Genomic DNA, 25647 nt, shown 5'->3' with positions numbered 1-25647 from the left:
ATGTTGAGATGCTTGGTGTATTTGGCAGCAGGCTTCTTCCAGGCATTGCCAAACTTCCAGGATGAATGACCTACACCTGTGGCCCATTTTCTCTGCCACTTGCCCTCTGCATTCTAGAGTTGTCACCACTCTATTGAAACTGAACTCCTGAAAGTACATTAATGAACTCTGGTCCCAGAGGCAACAGTTTCTCGACCCTCATTTTCTTGATCTGTGTTATTTGATTACTGACCTGCTCATTGCTCATTGAAATTATTGCCTTTCTCCTTGGCTTTTGCCATAACACCATCTGCATATGTGGCCTACCTCCTTGCAACTGCTTCTCTGACCGGAGCTGTGGTTGGACACCTTTACCCTGGGCCCACTTCTCTTCTCTAGCTATTGTTTTCCCTCTGGAGTTTCCTCTATTTCTATAGCTTAAGCCACACTGATAACTTTCAAATTTAGAATTCTGGACCTCATGTCTGAGTTTCTAGCTGCGTACTTCTAGCTGACTGCTGCACTTCCTTTAGGCTTCATGCTCACTCAGACTCAGTCGACCCAAACCGAAGTTGTCTTTTTTCTCAAACTCCTCTCACAATTTTCATGCCCCTCAGGATGATGCCATACTTCTAATTTTCCAGTCACCACTCTAGTAGGATCTCTCGTGGGTACTTCCTTTTCACTACTCTCACTCCAGTCCTCCAGCCATTGACCTTAGACTACACTACTTTTCTGGGCAGGCATGTAGGAAATACTTACCTGATCTAATGATACAAAGATTTCTATTTTAATTCCATTTTGTTCAGACAATATATGTTATATGATTTTAATAGTTTAAAATGTTTTGAGGCTTGTCTATAGCCTATAATATCTTGGTAACTTTTTTGTATGCACTCAAAAAGTCTGTACCGTGCTATTGTTTGGAGAGTTCTATAAATGTTAGATCAAGTTTGTTGATAATATTGTTCAAGTATCTATATCCTTACTAATGCTTTGTCTACTTCTATCTGTTGTTAGGAGATAGCTATGAAAATCTCTGACTCTCATTGTGGATTTATTTTTTTTGCATTTCCAGTTTTGTTTTTTTTTTTTTGCTTTATCTATTTTGAAGCTATGTTATCAGGTGTATAAATGTTTAGGCTTGTTATTTATTCCTGATGAATTGACTTCTTTATAATTATAAAACGACCATGTTCATCTCTGGTTATATAATTTGCTCAAAAATATGTTCTGTGAATATGTCACCCCAGCTTACTTTTTATTAGACTTAGTATGATATATCCTTTTCCTTTTTTAATTTTTATTTTTAACTTCATTGTCTTTTTATTTTAGAGTAGGTTTCTTGTAGACAGTTATAGTTGGTTCTTGATATTTTTATCTGATCTGTCCTTGCCTTTGTTTGGGGTTTTCAGCTTATCCATATTTAGTATAATTAGTGATATAAGTTGAGTTTTCTCTCTGGGTTTCATTTTGGATAGTTTCTATTTCTGTATGTTCAAGTTTACTAGAATTTCTTCTGTTACATATAATTTGCCATTAATCCCGTATGGTATTATTAGAAAACAAATCTCAGACATTGATGTTTTCATCTCAAGAAGTTTTATTTGGACCTTCAAAAGATATTCCCTCTTTAACCTTTTCCTTAGCTTTTTGAATATGAAATACAATTATAACAACTCTGAAATATAGTTATAACAACTCTTTTAATGTCCATCTAAGTTAATTCTGCTTTAGTTCTGGGTCATTTCAACTGATTGTTTTTCTCATTATTATATTTTTTTGCTTCCTTGCATGCTTGGTTATCTTTTCTTGGATTTTAGACATTGCAAAATTTACCTCGTTAGATGTTGATATTTTTATATTTCTATCCTTTACCTGAGATGTAGTTAAATTACTTGGAAACAGTTTGATTGTTCTTGTTTTTAAGATTTGTCAGACAAAACCAGAACAACATTTAACCTATGGCTAATTTTTTTCCCACTGCTAAGGTAAGATTTTTGAGTATTCTACTGCACATTTCATAAATGTGAGGTTTTCCAGTCTGTCTGGTCAGTTCAGACACTCTTCCTGGCCCTGTATGACCATCAAATCCTGCCTTTTCTAATCTTTTTGGAAAGCTCTTTCCCTGGCATCAGGTAGTTTTCTCACATGCATTTGCTGATCGGTACTCTGATGAACACTCATGGCAGAACTTCTGCATATCTCCAGCATTCTTTTTTTGCTGCTCTCTTCTGTCTCATACTGTAAGCTCTGACTGCCTTAGTCTTCAGGACTTTCAACTCTGTGCTCAACTCAAGGAGTCTGGTGGACATCACTTGTGTTCTTTGTGCTGTGGCCTAGAAACCCTCAAAACATAAGGTGGGTACTCATTGGCCTTCTCTTTCTTTATTGTCTCACAGGGATCACTGACTTTCATTGCCTGATGTCCAATGTCTTGAAAATTGTGATTTTATAGATTTTGTCTGTTTTTAGTAGTTTCAAGCTGGGAGGGGGGTTGTAAATCTGGTTCATACTACTCCATTTTGGCTGGAAGCTTAACGTCTTCATTATATTTTTATTTTTATAGCTTTACTTTTTATTTTTTTTAACATTTATTTATTTTTGAGACAGAGAGAGACAGAGCATGAATGGGGGAGGGGCAGAGAGAGAGGGAGACACAGAATCGGAAGCAGGCTCCAGGCTCTGAGTCATCAGCCCAGAGCCTGACGCGGGGCTCGAACTTATGGACCGTGAGATCATGACCTGAGCCAAAGTCGGACGCTTAACCGACCAAGCCACCCAGGCGCCCCTTTATAGCTTTACTTTTATAATCACTAGTTCTTTCTTCATTTGTACCTGCTCTTATTCCATAACATCCTGGTTCATTTTCGTAAATGCTATTTAAAAAATCGCTTTAAGGACTTTAAACATAAGAGATGTTTTATTATATTTATTTCCCCAGGACTAATAGTTTAAATTCCTTGATTTTCCTCCTTATATTTCATTGTGTTGGTATTCCTCATATAGGTAGTAAATTTAGGTTGTAAGTTAGTCTCTGTGGGTGATTTTTCTTTCATATATTCAGGGTTGTGACAGGCCGGACCCAAAACTCAACGGCATTGGCGAAGCTTTATCGGGGCTCCAGCTTCAGCTGAAGGGAAACCCTAGCAGAGGGAACTAGCAAAGAGTAGTTACATTAGCCTCTGCGAACAGCCGGAAGCCCTGCTTATATATACAGAAAGTCCCTGCTTAGGTTCCCACCTGGGTCCAATAGGCTAGTAAGGAAAAGGAGGGAAAAAGTGCTTCGCTTTGATTGGTTAGAGGGGTCTCATCCTGATCTATTGGCGGGCAACTCAGACAGCTCATTGGTGCTTTTTGGAGCGGGGTCCTCTGTTTTAAGTCTGGCTGGCATATGGGGCCACACTCTGGTTCTGCTCTGTAAGGGAAGCAGTTTGATGGCAGTAGCCAACAGGAAACACCCCAGGTGCATAATGTTTTTCACTTGGAGCTTGTTCCCATAGTTCCTGACTATTTTGTTTCCTCCTTTCTGAAATCCATGGACAGAGGAGACAGCAGCAGTTCTCACAGCTTCACTTTCCATACAAGGTGGGTTTTAGAAGGATGTCTCCATTGAAGGTTGCTAATTCTTCCAGATCATGTATTTAAAAACATATAGAAGAGATAAAACACCATTAAAGCAAATTCATAGTAGGTTCCAGTCAGCGACTCCTTCCAGCTAGCTGAACATTATAGAATAGACCTCTGGTTTAGTTTGAAACTTGTCATTTATTTTCTTGCCCAAGGATTGTCTGCTCAGCTCCCAAGTAATGCTGAATCTCTCTTTGGTGTTTAAAATCACTCCTTTAGTGTTCTTTTTATTCATTGGAAAATGGATTCTTTTCCCTCCAGATTTTGAAGGTAAATGCCTGGGTGGGACAGTGATGTGGGGCCATCAGTTGAGAGGCTGTAAGAATTCCAGAGAGGAGCATGAGTTGGATTCAATCATATATTGATTTTTAGCCCAGTAAATTGTGGCTGCTTCGTAGTAAGGTAACAAGTACGCTGTGCTTTTCAGAAAGAGATGTGATCAGCTTTTAAACAATAAAGAGGAGCACTGCTGGGCAGAGTGATTCGATTTAAATCCACATGAAAGCCAGTGGTGAGGTTAAAATAAACAAAGCAACATTAAAAGCCATCGCCACACCCAGAACCCAATGTCAGCTATAAAACAGAGAAGGGAATTTAAGCCATCCAAGGTGAATTTTCAAGAAATCGAATCCCTTTGAGGATAACAGACTAGATTTAGCTGAAATACCTCAGTGGCTATGCATTTAGTCATCCCTTTTCCAGGCATGCAGGAAGAATTCAGTATGAACAAGGGCCTCTGATGGGCAACCACTGAATACAGTGGACAGGAGGCATCATTTTCCTCTAGAAGGGGGGCTAGTCTTTGCAAGTGAGAGGGCACAGATTTTCTGGCTGGGGCTCTTCCTTTGACTCTGTACCTTGCATCCTGTGTCCTAGTTGCTTCTCATCTGACCCGTTTGGGGTTCCAAAGCTGTGTGTTTCAGCTAAAACCTCACCCTTTCTGAGCAGAGGGACTGAGCTCATACTCCTGAGATCTCTGTATGGTGATTTCCACTGCTGGTGATGCTCCTTGGAGAATCTGACTTTGTGCTCCTAGCTCCAAGCTTATGGGCTTGTGTTGTGAGTTTTGTGTTCTATTTCTTGATGATGGAGAGCCCCGAGCCTCCTGTTATTTGTGGGTTTAAGACTCCCTGGAATCAGCATGCTGAAATGTGCCTTTGGCCACTGGTGGACTGGGCAGGTGTTGGGGCAGGCTTTCCTAAAGCCAAGCCTGTCATGCGGGGCAGTGCCTCTCTTTTCCTAGCCCGGGAGGGTGCTATTTGTGTGTCTGGATAAGATTTTGAGACTCTAGGGGCGCCTGGGTGGCGCAGTCGGTTAAGCGTCCGACTTCAGCCAGGTCACGATCTCACGGTCCGTGAGTTCGAGCCCCGCGTCAGGCTCTGGGCTGATGGCTCGGAGCCTAGAGCCTGTTTCCGATTCTGTGTCTCCCTCTCTCTCTGCCCCTCCCCCGTTCATGCTCTGTCTCTCTCTGTCCCAAAAACAAATAAAAACGTTGAAAAAAAAATTTAAAAAAAAAAAAAAAGATTTTGAGACTCTAATTCATGCTTTTCTTTTTCTTCTTGCATTTTCCCCTATTCCTTCTCCCTATTCATTCTTGCTCTGTGTTCATTGCTTCAAGGAAGGCACAGGGCAGAGTGAAAGGCAATGTCAGCAAAACAATTTCTTCTAGGACTTTGTTCTAGAAGTCTAATTCTTAAAGGGAGAGGAGAACTTAAAAGTTTTTTGAAAAACATGCAGGGAGAAATTCCCACCCCAAATACAATCTAGAGCTTAGTTCCTCAGGCTGGAGAATGTGACGGAAAGAGGTTGATGGAGCCCAGACAACAAAGAGCTGGACTCAATTTTTCCTGGGCATGCCCTGGGGAGACAGTGAGGGTCAGCAAAAGCAGCTCTGTGGTACAGATTGGGCCATTGGCCACATTTCCGAAAGAGGCTTATATACAACACTTGGAACAGAAACAGAGAGCTGTAGATGATTAAGGAGCCATGAGGGCAGGGACAGTAGCCACGACACTAGTAACAAATGTATACAGATGACCAAGGGTCAGGTGGGACTCTCCCTCTTCAATATCTTGGCCATAGGATAAGAATTTAGAAGGAAATTTGTCACAACCTAGGGGAGTAGGAAATAGTCCCAGGAACTGTGGTTTACTTAGTGTTTGAGAAGCCAAATCCTATGTTTTTCCTCTTGAGCACATAGGAAGACTGTACCTCCAAGCCTCTTGTGTTTAAGGTTGGACAAATGACTAGTTCTGACCATTAAGCCATGAATAGAAGTGACAGGAATCACTTCTATAGTGAAGTGTAGGAAAGCACCTCTCTGACCCTCCAGTTTCTTCTCCTGCCACACGTTGAGATTACATGTGTCCCATGACATATCTTCCACAGCCTGGGTCCCTGAGTGACTATGGAGAGCACACTGTCTAGCTGACCTGTGCTAGCATAAATGAGAGATAAGCCAATGTAGGATTAAGTCACTGAGATCTCAGGGTTAATTTGTTCCTGGCAGCAAAACCCAAACTAATCTGACTAACCTGGTGGAAAAGTTAGAAATTAAGTTAAATGGCAGAAAATAGAGTACGATTTTCTATACCCCTGAATTTATGGATTGAGATTCATGCCTGCCAGAAGGACATTTGTTGTCCATATGCATCTAATCTGGTCACATTGCAGGTTTTGACTTTCTCTAGGTCTGGGACTATAATGATGTCATTGGTCACCAGTCCCAGGACCCAGCACAGAGCAAGAGAAGACCTAGTAAGTACAGTGTCTCTCACCTACTGAAGATGCATCACCAAAATGTTAGGTCTTCTTCCTCCTTTGTGACCTGTGCCTTCCTCTGCCATGATAGATGGAGAAGTAGGTGGGAAGCAGAGCAAGCATAAGAAAGAGTGTGTCCTTTACCGGCTGAGCACCATCCAGTGCCAGGCCCTGTGCTGGGAGGAACCAGGGGCTGCCCTTAACCTCAAGTCTAAGGGTGTGAGGAGACAGATGCTGTCACAGTAGTAGTACAGCACACAAAAAAAGAGGACCAAGAGAGCTGGAAAGAGCAGAGGAGGGACTTGGAGAAAGTGTAGCATGAAATGAAGGAAGAAAGGAAATGATAAGATCATTCACAATGTGTGTGTGACATGATTTGCATGCAGTATCTCATTTAATCTTTGTGATGATTCTGTGAGGCAAGTACTGGTGACCCTGTGATATAGTTTAAGGTCCTTCCTGTTCAGATTTCAGGTTCCTAGGGGGATGGGACTGAGACTACCTGAGAGTTGTTCTGATCATTCAGTCCTTGGAGACATGAGAAATTCTACTTGTAGCTGCCATGCTGGGGGGGGGGGTCCCACCAACCCCATCAGATCCCATATCCAAAGAAGGTTCTCAGCTCAGTTTCTGTGGCCAGTTTCTACCTGTCAACTCATAGCCGGTATTGAGCCCATAGATAGGTTGCAGGAACTGTCCAGTCTCCCAAAGTGAGAGGTCCCAGAAAGGGCCAGACAGGAGAGGGGCACCGGTGGTGGGGCAGGAATTATAGAAACAGTATCTTGTTCCAGTATCTTATAGCCTCAGAGACTCAGAGTGGGACAGTGACTTGCCTTGGTAATAGGTGGCAGGTAATAGGTGGCAGCAGCAGGGTTAGAACCCAAGTCTCCTGACATTTCCCCTCCAACCAGGCTTCCCTAATCATGAGGACCTTGTGGCATTCCTGATGGTGTAACCATTCCTGACCAGTCAGGGGCATCCTTACCGGGAGCAAGCAAATAAGGATGTGTGGATAAGACATGATGCACAAGTGGCTATTTCAGCTACCCATTCATTCATGAGGCATTCAAGTTCCCAGTAGATGCCAAGGCTCAAGGTCCAAAGCTGGACCCTGAGGCTTTTGCTCGTGAGGTGGCCATGGGCACACTGCAGGAGGGGCCCTGGAACTTGTTAAATGGCTTTTGATGAAATGTCAGCCTCAAGTCAGAGGATCTGTCCCGGGACCAAGCCAGAGGGAAGTGGAGTGGATGCTGCTAGGAGCTCTGCCATGGGGTGGCCATTCTTAAACCCATCCTCATTTCTAGGGCTGAGGATGCTGTTTACCTGGGATTCATCTCATGGAACACCCAGAGCTCAAGGTCTCTCTCCTTCCATCCCCCAGGAGGGCTGGTGGGCACTACTCCAGGCCTGTTGCCTGCACTGCTCTCACTTGCTTGGCTCAAGGCTGCACTGCCAGAGGCTGACCTTCTTATCTGATCTGAATATCCCTATAGCATCAGTGTGCTTCTGGGCTGATTTTTTTTTTAACTTTTTAGTGTGTATCATTTATTTGTTCCATTTTTTATTTCCATATTTAAATGCATTGTACATAGTTAAAAAACAACTTTATTGTGGAGAACTTTGGGCATATGTAAAAGCAGCCTGAATAGTATAATGACCTCCATTTCCCAGTTATTTTACTTCTATTATTATCAACCCATAGTCCATCTTGTTTTATCTAAATCCTCTTCCACGTTTCTCTCTCTTAAATCACTGTTGAAGCAAACCCAAGACATATCATTTTATCCATAGTTATTTTATTTTATTTTTTTAATTTATATCTAAATTAGTTAGCATATAGTGCAACAATGATTTCAGGAGTAGATTTCTTAATGCCCCTTACCCATTTAGCCCATCCCCCCTCCCACCATCCCTCCAGCAACCCTTTGTTTGTTCTCCATATTTTGAGTCTCTTCTGTTTTGTCCCCCTCCCTGTTTTTATTTTTGTTTCCCTTCCCTTATGTTCATCTGTTTTGTCTCTTAAAGTCCTCATATGAGTGAAGTCATATGATTTTTGTCTTTCTCTGACTAATTTCACTTAGTGTAATACCCTCCAGTTCCATCCACGTAGTTGCAAATGGCAAGATTTCATTCTTTTTGATTGCCAAGTAATACTCCATTGTATATATATACCACATCTTCTTTATCCATTCATCCATCGATGGACATTTGGGCTCTTTCCATACTTTGGCTATTGTTGATAGTGCTGCTATAAACATTGGGGTGCATGTGCCCCTTCGAAGCAGCATATCTGTATCTTCTGCATTGATATTTTTGACCATAATGGATTCTGCTGCATAGGTGGCTTCATAAGACCATTGTGAGAGTCTGCAATGGATTTTCTAGAGCCTCAGAGCTCACCATTGAGGACAACTGTGTTTGGTGAACTCTGGAATTACTAAACCCCTATCCCTGGTTTGCCACTAACTTCCCGGAGGAGATGTGCAGACCCAGCAAAGTGGCTGGGTGAAGGTAAGTCCAAGCTGCAGGAGAAGTCTAGTCCAGAATGCAGGCATCTTCTCAGTTTCTTACAAATCCAGTTCAAACCTTGGGACAGATTTTTAAAGAGCCAGTTTAGATTTAACATTGATTTTCAAGGCTGCTGTACAGTCTAAGGCTGGTGCAAATTTGGACATTTACAATGTCACTGGAGGTTCTGGCCCTACCTGGTTTTAGGTTCTTGTCTGACTTTAGACACCAAAGGGAGCTGTTATAGACCCTGAACTATGAGAAAGCCTGTAAGGTGTGATCACCCAAGCTATGTCAACAGTCCAGGTGTCTGGGTCCTTTCTAGGTTCAGGTACTGACTGAACTGATGAGGTGGGGGCCAAACACAAGGCATATGGTGCTGGGGAGGTGTGTCTCCTGGCAGTGTGGCTAAGGAAGCCCATCAGGCTGAGCACAGGGCCCTGGGAAGAGGTTCCTCCGTCCAGAATTAGGAGAGAGGGTAGAGTTGCTGGGCTAAAGTCTGGAAGCTAGAGAAGGGACTCTGAATGAGACAAACAAGGATGAAGGTTGCATATAGTAGAGAGTCATGGCATCTGTGAGGTAGGCAAGAATTAGCAGGAAGCTGAGAGCCGGACAGTAGGAGAGGCTTCCTGGATGACAATCTGAGAACAGGGGTAATGGCCCTCACTGGCTTTTCTGTGCTGAGTGCAGTGTGGTGTGTGGGTCTCTCTGCCCTTATTACAGGAGGAAAGTTGGAGGAGTGGGGGAGACAAAGGATGAATCATGGCAGGTGCTGCCTCCATGGCTGGATCTAAAGGGCATAGCTAGTTGGGGCAGAGTCTTAGCGAGACAGTCATCCCTGGACCAGAAGATCCCCCTTCTTCCATGTTCCCTGTATTGCCCCCACCCCCACCACTGTGAGATAGCTGCATTTGAATATCATGTTTGGCCTGCCATGGTGGTGATGCTATGAAAAGATGACATGGGGGTGTTGGGTGGTCCCTGTAATGTGGGCACTGACTTCTTTTAGAACTTAATAAGAATTTATCTGGGCTACTCCTTAGAGGGTGGTACACACTCTCAGTTGCCCCTCTTTTCATTTCATTTTGGTGGGAGCTGTGAAGGATTCTGTCCTGCTTGGTTTGGAGACTGCCTCCTTTCGAGGTTTTATGGCATAGGTCAGGAAGCCCGCCCCTTGCTTCCTGGTCCATGAGAGATCTAGGAGAGGGAGTGGGGAGGTATTGAGACAGAGCCAAGGTTCCTTGCTTTATGAAAGCCCCTTAGGGATTATGTAAGAGAAGAATGTTGGTCACGGTTCCTGGACCTGGGTTCTGGCTGGGCCATTGCCTAGCTGAGTGATGTTTTGGGATACTAATGAAACCCTTTGAGGGCTAGGCTATCATTCATTCCTTCTTTTAGTACTTAGAATGAAATACAGACTCCATATCCTGCATGGTCTTTCATGATCTGGCCTCTACCCACTTCTATACCACGTCTGTCACTAGAACATCTCCTTCGTTACCTTCTTGTCACTGGTATTCCTTTTCTTCAAACAGTCAAGACTTTATTTTGGTCCCAGGGCCTTTGTTCTTACTGTTTTCTTTCTCAGAACGTACCATCTCCGGATTTGTGCACGGCCTGTTCCCTCTCCTCATGCAGGCATTGCTGGATACCACCCCCTCAGAAAGGCTTCTCTGATCTCCTTCCTGAAGAAGCTGCCCTCTGTTTGGTCATTTTTTACACTACTTTCCTATTTTATTCTCTTCATCGCACATAACTGCCATCTGAAACCTTCTTCATTCTTGTCTTTTTGCGTACTTGTTTACTTTCTGTTTGCCTAACCTCTCTCCACATGGAATGATATTGAGGACCTTGCTTATTTCATTTATTGCCTGTCCCCAGTAGTGGCACATGCTCAGTAAATACCATTGACTAAATAAATGGAGATGGTTATTAACAACGACCCTGCTTGCTTCACAGGGTGCCTGAGAGAAGCTGATAAAGTGGTACACGATTTTAATGTTCTGTGGTGCTGGCCCATGTGTGGGGAATTGTATCTCTCTGCATCAGGACTCCAGAGACACCAGGCCAAGGAGAGCCAAGGAGAGGCAAGAGGGTGCAGCCCAGGGTAGAGAAGGAGACATGGAGGGCCATGGTGCTTGCCTTGTGGGTACTAATGTTGGCATATGAAAAAAATCACCAAAGCTGCCCATATTCCAGATCCATCTAGCAATTGTCCAAAAATCTCAACTTTGAGATCTCTGCTTCAGTTACTGGGAAAGTTCCCTTCCTCCTGCAGGAGAAGTTCCCAGTGTTTCCAGGTTTCTAGAGAGGTAGGGGGGTTAGAGGAAAGGCCATTGACTGAGTGTCAGAGGACCCTGGCTCTGTGGCCTTGAGCAAAAGTTTCACTGGTCAGACTTGAGCTTCTCTTCTGCAAAATGTGGTGTGAAAATTAATAAAGCAAAACCTCACTAAGGTGGAATCCTGAGGCTAGAAAGGGGAGTTGGTAGCTCTTGATGTCAATTACAGGAAGAATTGTCAATTACAGACCCAACAGAAGAATCAGCAGGAAAGAATGATCAATGATCAAGGAAAAGATACACATTAAATCTTCTATAAGAAATCAACTACCCCTGCAGCTCAGCCAAGAAGAAACCTTTATCACCCCAAACTCTTGCTTGTTTCCAGTGGACTTTCATTTAAAACGCCTCCCAACTTCCTCCTTCTCTGTAAAATAATCTTCTTCCCTCCTTTGTTGGTCTTGCCTATGGTTTCATCATAGTCCTAAATTGCATGTCCTAAATTGCAACTCTGTGCTATTCCCAAATAAACCCATGTTTTTTGTTGGCAAAATGGATTTTATTTTTAATGTTAATAAGGGATTGACAGATGTATTAAGCTACTACTGTTTTTACTGAAACAATGTGGTATGACCTCTGGCAGCCTCTCTGTGCAAATGTATCCGACAAAGTTCTGAGTCTTCATGTGTAAAATAAGGAAGTGAAACAAATAGGTTCTAAGCCTCCTTCCACTCTGACTTCCTGGGATTCCTAGTGGAACTGAAGCTTGAGACATTGTTACAGTTTCCATCCACAAAGGGCCACTAGGCCATTGGATGAAGTTACCAATCTGGGTGGCTGGACCTGCTGGGGAAATAAACATAGTATCAACACTTACATTTGCATACAATCATATCTGTTTGCATAGAGCAATTATATTCATTTTCTTGCAGTGCAAGGAGGCTTGTTTGAGAAGAACATCTTGAGACCTTGCCTCCCCCACCTGCCTTTTTGTAGGGATGGGTGTCTACTCTCAGTATGTCTGTGCCCTCCTTGAGTTCCCTGTGGCCCCTGCATTCATGGTGTCAATCGAGTCAGGGGCAGAAGTGAGGAGAGCATGTCCTGTGGCACTGGTGGGGCAGGGGTGGGGTGCAGAGGGCCCAGAAGGTGGGCTGCTTAGAGGCAAAGCCCCTCAGAACTGCGCTGGTAAAGCTCAGTATTGAAGTAGCAATCCCAAACCCCAAGGGACAGGGAGGCACTGTCTGCCAGGCAGGAGGAAGCTCCTTGTCTGATACTAAAGCTTTCCTTCCCTTGGTTATTTGTCATAGAGAGATCTCAGCAGGTCATGATCATGTTACTACTTAGCCATCAATTAACAAAAGTCTACCCCTTTGGGTCATTTCTCATAAATCAGTTTCCCCATTCCCTTCATTATTTGCTTGTTTTAACAGCCTCTCTTGCACTGTAATTTACGGAGCCCCATCATCCAAGGGCAGGCACCACTCTTGCTCTGAATCCAGGAAAAGCCTTTTGTGGAAATTTAAAGCACTGGTGAAGGAAAATTACACAAGTGAGGATTACTTAGATTAAACCTTTTGGGTTAGGGTTACATTCTTTTTCCTCCCCAGCCCCATCCCACAAATGCAAGGGGCAAAGAGCTCTCAGGGCCGGGGTGGGGGTGGGGGGAGTGGGCAAGTCATTGCATTGGGCACTGTTTGTGTTTTCCCACTTGAATTTCATTGTGTTGTTTCCTCTTCATATTTATTACCACTTAAGGTTCATTTACATTCTCTCTCTGTCCACAATGATCAGAGCAACACCTCCCAAATTAGCATCATTTGCAAGTTTCATTAACATGCTGTTTACTCTCCCTCTTTCAGATCATTAATAAAGATGACCCCTGTGCACCCTACTTCCCCCCCAACTCCATACATTCCCATTTGTCATCACCCTTTGTTTGCAGACTTTGAGCCAGTTTTAAATTTATGTGGCAGCGCTCCTTACTAAGCCAATTTGAATTAATTTTGAGTGTAACACTTTACACCACTATATAAAATGCTTTTCTTATAGCTGCATGCATTCCATCAATAGTATTCCCACCACCTTTCTATTTGGTATTCAGGTTGAAAGCTCCCAATTCTGCTTGGCATTTTAGTTCTTTAAAAGTCACTGTATCCTCTGTAGTGACTAGGGACTTTCTCCTAATTTTTCGGTTATTTTGAAATGATTGATGTTACGAAAGAAAGGATTTTGAGAGCTATTTATGGCAATCGATAGCTTTCATCTTTCTTCCCCACATCTGCTATTGTGGTTGAGTAAGTAATTTTGGTGAAATCCCTTCACATTCTGGGATGCATGAGATCTGGACCTCCTATTTTGAAGGCTACATATTTCCCAAGTATTCTTTCCCTTTGTTTAAAACCATCTGAGGATCTTTTATTTTTTTTAAAGCTGTACACAAATTTTGAAGATATTTTAAATGCCTGGCATATATATCATCAATTCTACAGAAATGTTTTTTTGAGTTAATGAAATGAATACAGTAACTAAATCTGTCAGTCATTCATGCTTCTCCCTAATCTGTACCATTATTCATTCTGTGAAATAGTGAGCAGTTAAAAAAAAGATCAAGGCTGCTAGTGGAAGATAGCACTATTGTCATTAGTAGTATGGTCATTCATTTATTTATTCCACATATATTTATTGAGGCTTTACCTTGACCAGACACTGTTCTATGCTCTGAGGATATTGCAATGAACAGAAAGAATCTTTTCTTCTTACACAGTTTGATAGACAGACAGTGAGCAAATATGTAATATATCATCAGATTATGATAAGTGTTATGAAGAAAAGTAAAGAGGAATAAATAAAGATACAGAGAAGCATTTTGTAGCATTCAGAGGCTAAATTTTATATCTGGAAAGATGTCCAATTCCAGAAGCTGCACAGGTAGAAGTAATGACTAATGTAGAACTTAGAATTTCATTTTAACAGGTGGGGAGGCAGGTCCTGTTGGAGACCTGTCTTGTGTGCCCTGTGCAGATGTGTCCCATGCTGGACCAGGACCTTGGCTCTCCAAGCTCCGGGGACCCTCTCACTTCAGGTGCCTTTGACAAGACCTGAGGTGTGTTATCTTTCTGAACTTTAAGAAGATGAGCTAAGACCTGGTAGAGAACACTGAGTTTGCCCTATAGGCTGTACCAGGCACAGGTTACAAGTGTTCAACTTAGTATGAAGGTACATTCAGGGGCCACAGATTGCATCAAGATCCAGCAAAGAAAATCTAGGTAGGAGTCTGCAGTGGGTCTGCAGTGGCCACAAGCTGGGCTGAGGACAGAAGTGCTGGGAGGACCTCAGCTTCTTCCCAAGTCCAGGCTTGCACCCCTACTGGCTGTGCTCTGAGCCACTATTAACTGGGATCACTGTCCTTAAGTAAGGTCACTTATGTAATAAATGTCATAATGACTTTGTTTTTTAAGCTCACATATTTACCCCTACCCTTATTGTTTCACTTTTTTTCTTTGTAATATCTTTTTGTGGAAAAATGATCGTTCCAAAACGCCAAAAGGACTAAGTCACTTTCATAGTGGAAACTCTAAAACGATACTCCACTTTCCACAGGATAAAGTTCACATGCTTAGCCCAGATCTCCCAGCTTCCTGGCCTAGTGCCTTCCCAGCTATCAAGACTTATCACCTGCCACTTCCTGCAGCTCTGCCTTTGGGGTCTGAGAGGACCAAATAACCTATGATCCTCATTCGCTGCTCTAGATTATGTCCCACCCTCTGTCCTGCTCTTGATGTTTCTTCTGAGTGGAATGTTCTCCTTTTCTCTTCTTTGCCTGCCAACTCCTCTTTAGCCCTTAGACTGGTCTTGGGTACTTCCTCCAAGCCTTAGACTGGGTCCCTTACTTCAGCACCCTGGACATCTCCCTACCCTCATTCTTAAAAATTACTGGTGGGTTTCTAGCATAATAGGGACAGTGTCTTATTCATTTTTCATCTGCATGACCTACAAGCACAGAACTGGCATTCAGGAAATGTTTGTTAAACTGAACTGAAGATGGGGAGATGTGAGTGGTTATCAATTCCATTTTGCTGTTGAAAAGACTGAGGAGGGTAAGAGAAGAGCCTACCCTGGAGGGTGAGTGGCATGACCAAGGTCATCTAGGGCAAGCTGGATGGGGCTGATACCAGAGTGCAAGGCAGTGGATGACTAATCCACCTGTTCTGGACCGATTTCTCAGGTGATTTCAAAACACTGTGAATTTTCAGTGCTTGGCCAGTCTCTCAGTACACAGGCATTACCTTTGTTCAAAATATTTCTGATTTACAACTAATGATTTTTGGTGGCAATCACAGTTATCAGATGGCCTATTTTTGTTGCTGGAGTTTATTCTTTTTGTGAAAGTTCTTACTCATTTTCAAGTTAGATTAAATCTGACTTTTATCCCCAAAGGAACTTATATTTCAAACCCCTGATTTGAGCAGGATTTTGGTTTGAGTTTGGGTTTGACTCATCTCTTTGATTAAAGGCTTATCTTCTAAATAACTTGTCTTAATAGTTACTCTTTCCCTTTCCAGACCTTCTAAATTTAGATAAATGAGACCAATTATCGCTTCCAGAATGTTCAGTTTCCACTCCAGTCCTAGAATTTGTTCTCTAAGAGATGTTGATTTCCTTCCTGTGGGATCATTTAAATTCTGCGTTTTCCCAGTTAGTGTCCTCACCCTAGGGGAGGAGGGCTGTAGGTGGGGCCTGCTGGCTGCTGGTTCACCGGAAGCCACAAGGGTGCGCATTTTGCCTCCTGGGAGCGTGGACATGGCCCACAGGAACCTTGCTAGCTGTGGGCAGAGGGCTGTCCGGCTGCAAGGCAGCTGATGCATGAACATCGTGTCTGTGGATATCCAGGTAAGAGAGAGGGACCTCTGAAAATGTGCTGTGGAGACATGAAACCTTCAAGGGGAGGAGATTTTTTTCAATTCTTTTTCTTTTTTGTCACTTCCAGAGATGATTTTGAATCAGTGATGGGGAGGTATGGAATATCATTCATATATCACTTCGGTATATATTTAGTAGCCACCTGCTGTGGGCCAGGGACCAAGCCATACCGCGCATATGGGGTGAGCAAGAAGATGTGCCACTGCCCTGACCCTGCAGTCAAGGTGAGGAGGAGTTTCCTCCTAGCAGTGAGGGGTTGGGGGGAGTGGTTAGTGGTTACACTCAAAATTCTCTTCTGCTGCTGAGAGAATTGTGAGGTTTTGGAGCTTAGGAGGTCATCCCAGGAATTGCTTATGATATTGTAAGACCTAGAGGTCGGAGAAGGAACCGAGAGGCTTCCTTCCTCACATGCCTGCCTGCCTCTCTCACTGACCTCCAGCCCCCTCAACCGGATCACTCACTGTCCCTCGCACCCAGAACTTCCCTCCAAAATTTGAGCCTGTGACTCTGGATCCCCAGGGTCCCAGCAGACAGAATTCATTTTGGATGGACATAGCATAAGATGTGACTCCAAGTCTTGTCAAGTCTGAGATTGTTCTGATATTGCGGGGCTGAAGGTTTACTCTGCTTGATCCGAGGACATGGAGCTCACTAGCAGTCAGGTAAATGGATTTAGAGGAAGAGTGACCGGTTACTTGCTTGAAGGTAGGATCATCAGAGTGGCCCAGAAGTCTGCATTTTTATGCAAACAATGTGGGGTGACTGCAGTGTAAGCTCAGACCAGCCCTGCTCAGAGAAGGAGCTCTTAGCTGGGATCCTTGGGCTGATCCCAGCTTTTTTAGAGGGTTTCTGAGTGCCATCCAACCGTATATGAATTTTTTTGCGTGAGTGCGAGCATATGTGCATTTTTTTCTGAGAAGAGGGTCTGTGGTTTTCATCAGATTTCTGACAGGGTGTGGAGTCTGGAGTGGAGGGGACTTGACTGCATTCCTTGGTTCCTTCCTCTTTCACCAGCTGGGCTGGGGGAGTCAGTTGGACTCTATCTTCATCTACAATAGGGTGAAATAACAGCACTTCTCAGGGCTGTTCCGAAGTCAAAAATGAGAAAACGGAGGTAAACTATGAGGTTTGCAAACCATATAATACTTAACTGTATAAATGCCTAGAATGACCATGTGGCTCCCCTCCTTTTCCCTCCCCCTCCTCCGTCTCCCTCCCCCCAACCTGGCTAACTTCTAACTATTCTTCAAGAACCAGCTCCAGCAGCCCTTCCAAAAAGCTTTTCCTGGCTGCCCAGCTTGGTCCCTCTGGGTAAGATGCTGCTTCTCTGTGCTCCCTTCATGCCCCACCTTCAGCTGACCTCTAATAACACATTTTACTCTGTTGTAGTCATTTACTGACCTGGATGCTGACCTTCTACCCAGACTGCACACTGCTTGAAGACAGGGATGGTGACTTGGTTATTTTCTCTGTGTGGCACAGTTTTAATGTGATTTTGTTCAATTGATAAAATGTTAGTTATTTTTAAATTGTGCTTTAATGAGCTAACTACTAATCATTTTTATCTATTCATCAAAGGCAGACTTGGTTCTTTTTACTATGTGTAAATGAAAGTGATAAAATGGAATCCTTTAAGAGCATCTTACTACTGTCTATTAGGTTGGCCTTCCAGCAAATTAGTCTGAATTAATGAGAGCTCATCTTCCTCTGTTGAGGGAAGCAGGGAATGAGGCAGTTGCCTGCTGTGGTGTCAGGCTAGCATTGTGCCCGGCCACAGTGATGGTCCTCCTTGCTCGCGCAGCAGCACTTGCGTCTTCTGCCTGTTATGTGTGGAGATGCTGCCCATAGATAGAGATGGGTAGGTCTGGGGAGCTACACAACACTGAGAAAATGCCCTCGCTGGCCTTGCCCCAGCAGCACGTTATGGGGCAATGAGCAACGGGCTGCCCGCTTCCCCCGCCTGCCTTGTGGCCCCATTCTTAGGTACTGCCACCCTCCTAATCGCTCACCCTCTTCCCCTTTCCTTTGCTACCTGCTGGCAGGTTACTCCCAGTAGCCATGAAGATCTGTCTTCTGAGGCTGTCCTTCCCAGCCTCTCCAGGGTTCTCCTGTATTATGTCTCCTGCTCCTGGTTTCGGAAATGCCCATGTTTTCCATCCTGCCTGCTTTTATTTCTGTTACTAGAGGGGAAAAGGAATTATGTGCTTCCCACTGGCTTCAGCTCAGCTGGTACTAGATGTTGTGTAGACTGATGTAACGTTACCAAGGAGGAAATTATTAAAAGGACAAGGCTAATTTTCTAATTCACACCTGGAAAGCAAATCTGATGGCGCTTGCACAGATCTTTAATGAAATAACACTGTTTAAGAAGTTTCCAGAGAAATTCATCACTAATTGATTTTTGAACTGTGGAAAAAGATAACACAGAGAGATGAGATATTAGTCTCTGTCGGGCCTGACTGCCCCCAAGCTTTTTCTTTGCCTAGTTCACTTTCCCATAGAAAATCGATATTCAGCTTCCTGAATTGGAGTTGTGGAGGGTAGGGCCCGAAGAAGGGCCCATGTTTGGATGTGATGTGTCTTCTTTCTGCTTTGGTTTTTGTTTGTGTCCTGCTGTGAGGTCTTGGTGAAAGCCATGGGTTTCCCATGGTAGAGCTGGGAGATTCATTTTGTGGCTCAAGTTAAAGGCAGCGAGTGGGAGAACAGCAGGTTGGGTATCCTTGAAACTGGCAGTTCTGTAGGGTGGACATGGGCACAGCCTCCCTTCATCCCCAGGGGCTTCCCAGACCTCCCTCATCCCCAAGATGCACTATATATATATATATGTTATATATATAAAATGTGATATATATCTATTATATACATATTATATATATATGTATTCTTTGATAGGGACTACTGACATTTTCTCATTATAGTAAATATAAACAAAAGCAATTTTTAAATTTTGTTTTTAAAAAATTGACCTGGATATTTATAGCAGCATTATCAATAATAGCCAAAGTATGGAAAGAACCCAAATGTCCACTGACTGATGAATGGATAAAGAAGATGTGGTGCTCTTTCATATAAATAAACATTAAAAAAAAAAGTCCAAGACAGACAAATATCATATGATTTCACTCATGTGGAATTTAAGAAACAAACAGATGAACATAGGGGAAGGAGGAAAAAAAAGTCAGGCGCAAATCATAAGAGACTTAAATTTTTTTTGTTTATTTTTGAGAGCAAGAGAGACAGAGCACAAGTGGGGGAGGGGCAGAGAGAGACGGAGACACAGAATCTGAAGCAGGCTCCAGTCTGAGCTGTCAGCACAGAGCCCGATGTGGGGCTTGAACTCATGGATCACGAGATCATGACCTGAGTAAAAGTCAGATGCCTAACCAACTGAGCCACCCAGGTGCCACCTTTTTAAAAAAAATTTTTTTATGTTTATTTTTGAGAGCAAGAGAGACAGAGCATGAGTAGGGGAGGGGCAAAAGAGAGAGGGAGAAAAGACTTTTTTTTTTTTAACATTTATTTATTATTGAGAGACAGAGAGACAGTGAGCATAAGCAGGGAAAGGGCAGAGAGGGGGAGACACAGAATCTGAAGCAGGCTCCAGGATCTGAGCTGTCAGCACAAAACCGGATGCAGGGCTTGAACTCACAAAATATGAGATCATGACCTGAGCGGAAGTCGGACGCTTAACTGACTGAGCCACCCAGGTGCCCCAAGAAAAGATTTTTAAAGATAGAGAACAAACAGGATTGTTGGAGGGGAGATGGGGGGATGGGCTAAATGGGTGATACGTGTTAAGGAAGGCACTTGTGATGAGCACTAGGTGTTATGTGTAAGTGATGAATCACTAAATTATACTCCTGAAACCAATATTACACTATATGCTAACTAACTAGAATTTAAATAAAAACTTGAAACTAAAAAAAAAAAATTAAAAAAAAATTGACCTGAAATATATAATCCCATTAAAAACTGAGTGCCAGCTGTGCAAAGCCAGCTCCATGATAAGGGAGCTCCTAGCCCGTCTTCACCCAGCTTGCCGTACTTATCTGTCCTTCCTCTGTAGAGTGTTGGAAGCTGCTGCTCCTGAGTGCTGGCTCCCGGGCTAGCCAGAGAGGAAGGCTTCTCTTTTTGTTGCCTAGTTGATGCTCTCATGAGCTGCCTCTGAATTTGAAAGAATTAGAAACATCAGTAGGGTCCTAGATCTCAGAAGAAATAACCTTGGTTTAAGGGTCCCTTCCTCTAAGTCTGGCTTACAAATGCACTAAGGCAGGTTGACTCAACTGGAGGCACCATCCATAAATCCAAACAGGCCCTCTGCTGCATTTTTGGGATGCAGAACCTAATTTTGCTCTCAAAGAGCTCCCAGCTAGGGAAATGAAAGAATCATGATGGGGAGGCTCAGAATGCTATGAAATCCTTGAAGGCAGGTGCCTTGCCCAATCCTGGAGGGCCCAGGAAGACTCCCTAATGAGAGGATATCAGGGCTGAGCCTGGAAGGATGGACAGCTATGAGATGATACTCTTTAACACTTTCCCCAGGGAGCCTTATAGCACTCCCGCTTTCTCCCAGTGGCCCCTGCATTGGCCTTTAATATGGAGAAATCCTATTTATCACATCAGAAATATTCTTTGTATGATTTTTCTGCCTTTCATGTCAACCTATATTTACTCTCTACGCACTCCCTGCACAAATTCCCATCTTTGCTCTTACTCAGGGATCTGCTGGACTAATTCTCAGCATAATAACAGTTCCAGAATTCACCTTGAATTGCTCTGTGCATTTAAAAATTTCCTAAAGAGGTTAATACAAGGGCATGGGACTTCAGACTCAAAGGCAGGTGAATCGGGGAGGCATTACTGGTGTGGACATTTTCTTGATTCTTCAAATTATGTTTAAGGGGACCAACTCTGGTTAGTGGAAGGTTAGCTTTGGTCTGGGTGGGCTGGATGTTGGGCGCTTCTTGGAAGCCTGGCTGCAGTGTCTGAATGGAGATGGGGAGCACTGTCTGACACATGAAGGTCAATGTGGAAGCCTTGTTTTGCCGAGGTGTTGTTGACTGAGCCAGGAACACTAGATTCAAGGACCATCTCTGCCACTGACCATTTTGGGCAATGTCTTGTGCCCTCAGTTCCTGCCTCTATACATCACAAGGGTAGATCAACCATTCTGGGAAAGTCTGTAATGGATATATATAATCACTGTATTAGTCATGGTTCTCCAGAGAAACAGAAATATTCTGTGGTATGTATATATCACAGAAATTGACTAATAGGGTTTTGGAGGATGAGAAGTCCACATTTTGCTGTCTACAGGATGGAGAACCAGGGAAGCCCATGGTATAATTCACTCTATGTCCAAAAGCCTGAGAACCAGAAAATCTGATGGCTGAGGGCAGGAAAAGATGGACATCCTAGCTCGAGAAGAGAAGACAATTAGCTCTTTTGCCTTTTTGTTCCTCTCAGCAGACTGGATGATGCCCATCCACATTGGTGAGGACTGCCCACATTCTTTACACAGTCTACTGAATCAAATGCTAGTATTTTCCAGAAACACCCTCACAGACACACCCAGAAGTAATGTTTTACCAGGTATCTGGGCATCCCTGAAGCCATTCAAGTTGACACATAAAATTAACCATCGCACTTGTTCTTACTTCTCAGGGCAATTTATGGAAACCCACTAGTATCCTCCTAGAAAGTGCATTTTACTAAGGTTGTACCCACACTTTTTACTTAGTTTGTGAAATAATATTAGTAACTATGGTGTTAACAACAACCTGAAATTGTATGGGGTTTTTCTTACATGTTTTTTACACCCATGATTGCTCTGGGTCTCCAAGTCATCCTTCTAAGGTGGCATATATTGAGCACTTACTGTATATACTTTAGATGTATCATCTTTTTTTAACCTTCCAAACAATTCTGTGAAGCAAATATTATTATCTAAACATTTCAGATGAGGAATCTGAAGCTCAGAGAGGTAAGGGGCTTTGCCTGAGGTCACACAGCTGGTAGAAGTCTTTGGGGAAGATTTCATTCCATAGCAGCGATGTGCCCACTTGCACCTTCTTTGAGCCCCCTGTTAACACAGTGACCTCTGAGCTGGGAATGCACTGTAGCTACATAGTGACACGGGGGTGGAAGGGGTGTTGTGATTTTAGCTCTGAATACCCCATAAAACCAGGTCACTGCAAAATTCCTATGTGGTTTGCCACAGGACAGCACGATCTAGTAAAGTTGGATGAGCGCAGGCAACTTGGGATGCTCTTCAGTGAAGCAGGTAGCTAAGGGTCTAAACTGGAGAGACAGCACAAGAGAGAAAATGAAAACAGCTATGTTATCTGGTGGAGAAGAGTACAAGGAATGGAACTTTTAGAGCATCTGGAGACAGGTCTGAATAGCTGAGAGAATGGCTTCAGGGGTGACTAAAGCTCCAAGGAGCCCTAAGGAAGAGAGAAGGAGAAAACAATGGTTACCTCTTTTTTTTTTTTAAGAACTTTTATTTTATTTATTTTTTATTTTTTTATTTAAATCCAAGATAGTTCATGTGTAGTGTAATAATGATTTCAAGAGTAGAATTTAGTGATTCATCACTTATGTATAACACACAGTGCTCATCCCAACAAGTGTCCTCTTTAATGCCCCTCACCGATTTAGCCCATGCCTTCACCCAACAACCCTCCAGCCACCCTCTGTTTGTTCTCTGTAGTTAAGAGTCTCTTATGGTTTGTCTTCCTTTCTGGTTTTATCTTATTTTTGCTTCCCTTCCCTTAAGTTCATCTTTTTTGTATCTTAAATTCCACATATGAGTGAAATTATATGATATTTGTCTTTCTCTAACTTTTCGCTTAGCATAATACACTCTAGTTCCATCCACATTGTTGCAAATGGCAAGATTTCATTCTTTTTGATCGCCGAATAATATTCCATTGTATGTATACACCACTTCTTTATCCATTCATCAGTCAGTGGACATTTGGGCTCTTTCTATTGGCTATTGCTGATAGTGCTGCTAAAAACATTGGGGTGCTCATGCCCCTTCTAAGCAGCACTCTTATATCCTTTGGATAAATGCCTCGCATTGCAATTGCTGGGTTGTAGGGTAGTTCTATTTTTAATTTTTTGAGGAACCTCCATACTGTTTTCCAGAATGGCTGCACCAGTTTGCTTTTGCACCAGCAGTGCAAAAGGATCCCCATTTCTCCACGTCCTCACCAACATCTTTTGTTGCCTGACTTGTTAATTTTAGCTATTCTGATAGGTGTGAGGTGGTATCTCATTGTAGTCCTAATTTGTAGTTCCCTGATGATGAGTGATGTTGAGCATCTTTTCATGTGTCTGTTAGCTATCTGGATGTAATAATGGTTACTTGTTAACCAGCATAAAATGAAATCAAAAGGGGGTCTCAAGGTCAGTGTTCAAATATTTGGAAGGCAGTGGCAAGCTCTTGTAGAATTCCACTGAAGGCAGCATACAGAGAACTCTGGTTTAAATTAGTGCTTTTTGCAGCAGGTGGGAGTTTGGGTAGCCTCTAGGAAGGCTTTCTTGGATGCAAGGTGTTTCTAACACTGTAACAGATGTAGTCAAGCTACTGGTAGTTAAGAGGATATCTGTCAAGTCACTTGGGCACCCGATACTCTTGGACACTTTTCGTATGTTTGAAGAATTTCTTGCCTTCTGAGTCTGTGCCTTCCCAAGAGAGAAGCCAGAAATGGGCTTTCCCAGTTTCCCTTGAACAGACTGCAGGATTAAGATCCTCCCAACCAGATGCACTTGGGTCAGGCTACAGTTAGGAGGCCACTGAGGCTAGGAAGCACGTATCAGGAGGAATCCATTCTAGCCAAGGACTGGGCAGAGACATTGAGCATCCAGGGGCAGCTATGGCAGGCTTTCTGGTGGAAACACACTGGGTGCAGTGTTGTTGCTGGAACCTGTGGTTTCTGTGCCAGTGGGGGTACTGGCAAGGACCCCATGGGAGCAATCTGGAGGGTGGTATGATTTGTCTCTTGTTCCTGGCTTCAGGGCCTGTCAGAGATGCTGAGTATCCTTTAATAAATTTATTTTCTCCCTAAAACAGCGACAGAGGATTCTTTTGTTTGCAGTTAAGAGCTTTGACTGGTACAACAGGTAACTAAGAGAGCTTGTAGAGTCTCTGAGACTTTTAGAAATAGGAAAAGTGTTCAGCTGTCATTCCAGCATGATCAGAGTTTGTATCAGTCAGGGTTCTTGGTTGCAGACAACAGAAACTAAGTCTGAGTTTTTTAGTCAGAAAAGAAATCTCTCAGAGGTTCAGAGATTCAATGGGTGGCCAGAGAACCAGCTTGGAATATGAGCAGGAACCCAGAGCTTGTGTCAGAACCCTCTTATAACCGGGTGACTGGGCCAGGGTGCAGCGTTTGCTGCACCAGGATACCGCTTGTCCTTCCATGAGACACCAGGAATTAGCCACCTCCATAGCTGCTAGGAATAAACCTGGCTGGCACATACCACTCACTCTAGCTTCTGGGTTGAGAGTCCAGCTGTCTGAAATTCCAGGGAGTTGAGACAGGCAGAATCTCCCTTCTTTGGGCTTCTTAGGTAGGGAGGCTGGTCATTGTACCCAACCAGTATTATACACAAAACAGCATTACCTCGAAGAGAAGGAGCATTAGACAGAATAGCAGATGTCTACACCAGGGCACATATCCTTAGCTCCTGGTGCTGTGAGGTACTAAGCTGCAAGAGATAAATTGAGGACAAACTTTTAACAGATGAAGATATCTTCATGCTGCAAAAATCAACAAAGTGGCAAACCCCATTTTTTCCACCCTGATTTTATTGTTTATGTACATTTTCTTTTCTTTTTTAAACATTCTATTCCTTTTTCTTCATTCCAAAGCAACTGCTGGGACAATGGAATCTGGTGCTCTAAGATTGATTCAGCCAGCCAGCAAGCATTTACTAACCTCTGGGCATGCCCAGGACAGGTGCCGGTGATGCAGACATGAATGAATAAGGCAGTTTCTACTTTAAGGAGCTTAGTCAGTTGGGAAGCTGCTATGAATCAGAAGTTCCCCAAATTTAGTGACTTAAAGTTAGCTCACAGTTTTGTAGGTCAGAGGTCCAGCACAATATATCTGCTCTGTTTGAAATCCAGGTGTTGGCTGGACTAAATTCCTGTCTGGATAATCTGGAAAAATCTACTTCCAAGCTATCTTTGTTGTTGGCAGAATGCAGTTCTTTGAGCCTGTAGAGTCCCCATTCCCATGTTGGCTGTCAGCTAAGTATTCTCAGTTCCTAGAGGCTGCTTCTAGGTCCTTGCCTTAAACACTCCCTCTATCTCAGCAATGTAGAACCTCTTTGGGTTGAATCCTCTTGTGCTTTCAATCTCTGACTTCCTTCGTTTTGAGGAACCTGCTTTTAAAGGGCTCTTGTATTTAGGTCAGAACAACCTGGTTAATCCCTCTTACTTATTTTTTTACTTTTTTAAAAATTTTGGATATATAGAGAGAATGTGTGTGCAAGTAGGGGAGAGAGAGAATCCCAAGCAGGCTCTCTGCTCAGTGTGGAGTTCAATGTGGGGCTTGAT

The sequence above is a fragment of the Lynx rufus genome, unplaced genomic scaffold, assembly GCF_022079265.1.
Source record: "Lynx rufus isolate CCGP_SWC_20201006 ecotype Redwood Valley unplaced genomic scaffold, mLynRuf1.p SCAF_5, whole genome shotgun sequence".
Lineage (NCBI taxonomy): Eukaryota > Metazoa > Chordata > Mammalia > Carnivora > Felidae > Lynx > Lynx rufus.
This window is presented reverse-complemented; position numbering follows the sequence as displayed.